We start from the raw sequence: 5,133 nt of genomic DNA on the forward strand, positions 1-5,133 counted from the left end.
ATCGTGGCCATCATGATACATGCCACCTAAGTAGCATCTCTCTCATGAGTCCTGAATTTAGCGATCTCCTCAGGAGTTGCAGTAGACGCATCAAGCTCTTTTAACTAAATGAGGATTTAAATGAGGATTTAAAGTCATTGTCCTACCCATTCGGCTAACAACCCTCCACCAGTCAAGCAAGCGGTTGGTGAGAGTGGACGCCCATTAAGTCGCCATTTTATAGGCAACAACCTTATACCCACCTTATAGACCGGCTTCGTGAATGAGGCCTACTAACGGTAGAACGACTTATTCTTATACATATATATATAATAATTAACCATTAATGTTATAAATAGTATAAGGGTTGAATTTTAACTATTAAAACTCTAAGGATTGGAATTAAAGTTTATTAAAGTGTGTGAAACTTTACAAATTCCAAAACTTGAGGGCAAGTTTTGTAACTATCCAAAACTTTTCATTTCATAACTTATGAATTAAAGAACCATAAAAATGAAGACTCTTCATTTTCATGTAACTTATGTGTTTAAATGTGTGTGTTAAAGAAAGTGACCTTTGGATATCCATAACTTGAGGACAAATTATGGACTCCATTAAAACTCATAAATGATCAAGAATTAATTCTAAACAATTCAGCAAATAATTCCTATCATCTTCTAAATTCATATGAACATGAACATGATCATCAAAATTTCAAGAATTATATGAACACATAAAAATCATGGAATTTTGATATATGCTATTGTAAATGGATTAGAAAAACCATTACACCAACTAAAATAAGTTTTAAAACACCAAAACAATTTAGGGTAATGTTTCTAGTCCATTTCCAGCAGCAAAAGTCGAAAATCTGCACTCTGTGGCTCCTACTCGTCGAGTGCATGAACCTACTCAGCGAGTGGGTTGAAGATACACATGGACTCGGCGAGTCTCCCCATGGACTTGGCGAGTTCATCAGGTAGACAGCAAGTTTTTCGACTTTTTCAACTATTTTGCATCAAGTATCAAACAAGCAAGCCTAGGCTCTGATACCACTGTTGGGTTTTGAGCAATCTAACACTTCCTAAGTGTGCATGCAACCCTAATAAACCTTGGATCTATGTTTGTCTAAATACATGCAAAATAATAATTTTCCCAAGGTTCATAACCTATCTAACATGGCATGGGGTACTTTTAAACATAAAAGAGTTAGAAGAGATTACATACCTTTTTGATGGGATTGATTCTTTGGAGTTTGAGGGCCAAGCACCAATAGTGTGAATGCCTCAAATGGAATCACAAATCACCACAAACTCTTGTAAAACTTTGAGAGAGTACACACACACTTATATTTTCGGCCACACACAAGCATACACCACTAGTTCACTAGTTGCCATTTCATGCATCATAAGCATGCTTATATAGTGTGCATGGTTAGGGTGAAACCCTAATAACCCATGTCTTTTCCTTTCCAAGGATCCATGGGTTAAAAGCTCCATGGATCATCCATGGACTTCCATATAAGCCTAGCCCATTAACAAATGAGTATTAGCCCACACTATATAAAACCAATAGCCCATAATCTAATTAGTCTTCCTTTTTAATCTTTAAATTAATTCATAATTAATTTAAGACTAAGACTAATTAAATAACATAACTTCATATTAATATATTATAACTTATAATATATTAATAAACATATGTGTATAACTCTCATAAAATTATCCATAAATAGTTCGGATGAAATGCAACCCAAATGGACCATGCCGGGTCGGGTCAAGTATATACCAAACAAGTTATGGACTTAGACACCTTATCCAACAACTATATATACAAGTATATTCCGATTAGCAATCGTAGCTCTCAAAGATGCTGTCAAACTCTGATCTTATCAATCTTGTCCTTAGATAAGGGATCGTATAGTCCTCTGTTTAGATATCATGCAGACATTTCTATGGAACCAATTGTCTAGCAGTTGGTTTCTCGATCTCTGATTTATTCGACATAGAACTTAATCGAACACATCAATTTTGTTCTGACCGAGCCCGGCACATAAGTCAAATCAAATCATCGAGTGGCCGAGATATCGGTTTTAGCCTCTTAGGATAAAAGTAACAAATAAACTTCAACTTATATGCATTTACTTATTCATTAATCAATCATACACAAAAATGCGTTTTGTAACAACAATTTACTGATGCGGTTTCGCATTATCAATGTACAACCAATTAACAAATAACAAACCATATATCTAGGTTTTATGACCATATTATATTATCGTCTTGCGATCAACCTTTTCGATACATTCCATAAGTTGATTCCAGCAAGCGCGGGTTTGTTCCAATGCTCAAAACCAGTTCATAAGCACTCATGAACATTGTAGCAACCTTTTGCTATGTCTAATACCATTTATACAATCTACATACCAATTCATGACAATCTTCATTCATACCTACTTCCAAAATATGAATGATTGCGGATTATTTGAATAATTCGATTATTCTAAATAAACTCAATTATTCTGGAAGTCAAAACATGCAAAGTAAAACAATAGTTAAATGATTAACATAAGACAGTAACATTACTCATAAATAATACACTTTTATTTAATCATCAAATGTTAATTACATTTATCTATTACACGTTTCTAATACTATATAATCTATACTAATATCATCCTTCAACCCAATACTCCTAGCATGTTGCAAGTGCTTAACCCTACTCAATCCCTTCGTAAGCGGATCTGTTGGGTTATCTTCTGATGATATCCTCTTCACCACGAGTTGTCCTTCTTCTACACGATGTCTAATAAAGTGATATTTTCTGTCGATATGTCGAGATCTACCATGATCCCTCGGTTCCTTAGTCAAGGCAACCACTCCTTCATTATCACAGAAAATCTCCATGGGCTCCTTTATGGTAGGTACAACTCCAAGATCACCGATGAAGTTCTTCAACCATATTGCCTCCTTCGACGCTTCACTCCCTGCAATGTACTCTGATTCGCATGTTGAATCAGCTACAGTTTCTTGCTTTGAACTTTTCCAAGTCACTACTCCTCCATTCAGGGTAAAGACCCAGCCCGACGGTGAACGGTAGTTGTCCCTGTCGGTCTGAAAGCTGGCGTCACTATACCCTCGCACCTTCAAGTCATCACTGTTGGATTAGTGTCTAAGTCCATAACTATTTTGGTATGTACTTGACCCGATGGTGCATGGTCATTTTGGGTTGCCTTCACCAAAGCAACTTGATAGGATGAATTATGGAGAGAAAGGATTAAATATGATTTATTAATATATTATGGGAATAATATATTAAAGGAGAAATCATATTGTTTAACTAATATTAGTCAAGAATTAATTGGTAATTAGTTTTGTGACTAAAAGAGATTAATTAAACTAAAGGGACTGGAATTGTAATTATAAGATAATTGCAATTTGGGCTATGGATTGTCTTAAATTAAGGAGTGGACGAATTCTATGGGGAAACCCATAAGGAAATCGTCCAAGGCCTTAATTAATGGACTCCATGGGTTGCTTAGGGCTTAAGCATCCAATTTAGGGTTTCCTTGTTAGATAACCCTAATAGCCTCCTATATATATAGATCCCTTATGACCTAAAAACGTGGCTAAGACTTCTCTAGGGTTTGTACACATTTTTGGGCAGCCTCCATCCTCTCTCCTCTTCATCCTCTTGCTTATGGTGTTTGTGAACCATTAGAGGAGTGACATTTGTGACTCTCAGCTTTCGAAAGTCAATACAAGGAGATTTGGGATTGTTATTGCTATATAACAATCAAGGTAATGTTTTGCACCCATTCTTATGTTAATATGATTACTTGTATGCTAGAATTAGGGTTTATAGTCTTGGATAACTTGCATGTACAATAGAGAAACCTAGATCCAAGCATTAGGGTTTGTATGAGCACATAGGATGTTCTTATGTTCAAAACCCATTAGTGGTATCAGAGCCTAGACTGGTTTCTATTGTATTGATGCACTACATGTTCAAAAAAATTCAATTTTGATGTTCTGGAGGCTGGACTCGCCGAGTCCATGCAGACTCGACGCGTCCAAGCTTGACTCGATGAGTCAACTCGTCAGATGGAGCATATCTCGGGATTTCTTGCTGTTTTTGCCTTGGGATAGTTGCCTTATCACATTAGATCAATATAAATCCGATTTTATGATATATTTAACTATATACTTGATCAAATTGAAGATATTCATCAATTAATAAGATAATTGTTTCCTTATGTGATAATCGATTAATTATTTTGATTAAATTGATAAATTGTTTTGCAAGAAATCATTAAATAAATCAAATATGGATAATTATGTGATTAATTGTTAATTTAGATTATTTGTTATTTGATCCTTATGTTATGAAAAGTTTCATACTTTTCCCTTTAGGTTTTATAGTTTAAATTTGAACCCAAAGATTTTGTTGTTTTGAAATTTAAATAGTTAAAACCCTAATGTTTTGAAAAAGGTTTCAAAACTTGCCCTCAAGTTTTGGAATTTAAATTTTGATTAATTGTTTAATTTTGATGTATATTTAAATTCTAAATCCTAATGTTTTGAAATGTTTCAAAACTTTCCCTCAAGTTTTGGAATTTAAAAGTTGATAAAAAGTTTAATTAGGAATATTAATTCTAAAACTCTAGTATTGTTTTGAAAAAGTTCAAATCACACCCTTATGGTTTTATTAATTAATTAAGGTGTATAAAAAAGTTTAATAAATCCATAAAAAGTTTAGGTTTACAATTTAATTGAATTAAAAGTATAATTGTTAAATTAGACCACCTAATATTTTAAAAGTGTAAAATACACCCTATACTATATATATAACATTAAAAGTCTAACATTATTTATATATATATATATATATATATATATATATATATATATATATATATATATATATATATGTATGAGTAAAAGTCAGTCTTACAGTTAGTAGGCCTCATTCACGAAGCTGGTCTATAAGGGGTGTTTAAGGAAATTGCCTATTAAATGGCGATTGAATGGGTATCCACTCTTACCCACCGCACTCTTGACTAGTGGAGGGTCGTTAGCCGAACGGGTAGGATAGGACGAAACCTTCCATTAAAAGTATAATAAAGTATAAAAGTAACTAAATGTTTTCATAAAA

This window comes from Lactuca sativa, chromosome 8 (assembly GCF_002870075.4).
Source record: "Lactuca sativa cultivar Salinas chromosome 8, Lsat_Salinas_v11, whole genome shotgun sequence".
Taxonomy (NCBI): domain Eukaryota; kingdom Viridiplantae; phylum Streptophyta; class Magnoliopsida; order Asterales; family Asteraceae; genus Lactuca; species Lactuca sativa.